We start from the raw sequence: 575 nt of genomic DNA, 5'->3' as shown, positions 1-575 counted from the left end.
AACCAAAAAAGTCAGTGTTTGGACTAAAACCCCAAAATTTTGCATACCACAGGGACCATTTTTGCAATTTTGTCTTTTATTTATAACCTAATTTGAAAGAAGATATGTCAATTTCGTTATCGACTTGAGAGAAATAGACTGGGCCATTATGTTCGAACCTCTTAAAGAGAGCACAACCTTTGTAAAATTCATGTGAGGTTCCAGAAATAAAGAAAAAGGTCCTACCGGGAGTCGAACCCAGGTCGCTGGATTCAAAGTCCAGAGTGCTAACCACTACACCATAGAACCGATTGATGTTGCACTGCTCTTTTTATCATTTATATAACGTAGAAATTATTAACAATACCGTAACAGCCTTATAGTTATCTAAAATTTTTCGTTAATTTAACACTGTGAACTTTTTTTTATTATTCTTAAAAAATAAGTGTTACTATAGAAAAATATATGAAGTATTGACTAAACCCAATTCCATTATGGTTGTACATATAAAATACTAGGTTAAAATCCGTGGAACCCACGGTTGTTAATTTTAAATAGAATTAAAAAAATTGATTATATAATAAAATATTATACCA

General features: G+C 31.0%; 1 non-coding gene across 1 annotated transcript; it reads right to left on the bottom strand.

The window, feature by feature from the left end:
- Positions 1–216: 216 nt before the first annotated feature.
- On the bottom strand, positions 217–288 carry TRNAQ-UUG (transfer RNA glutamine (anticodon UUG)). The gene has a single exon. It is a non-coding gene; the product is annotated as a tRNA-Gln (tRNA).
- Between the last annotated feature and the right edge of the window lie 287 nt (positions 289–575).

This window comes from Lactuca serriola, chromosome 3 (assembly GCF_051521515.1).
Source record: "Lactuca serriola cultivar US96UC23 chromosome 3, Lser_US96UC23_V15, whole genome shotgun sequence".
Lineage (NCBI taxonomy): Eukaryota > Viridiplantae > Streptophyta > Magnoliopsida > Asterales > Asteraceae > Lactuca > Lactuca serriola.
This window is presented reverse-complemented; position numbering and strand designations above follow the sequence as displayed.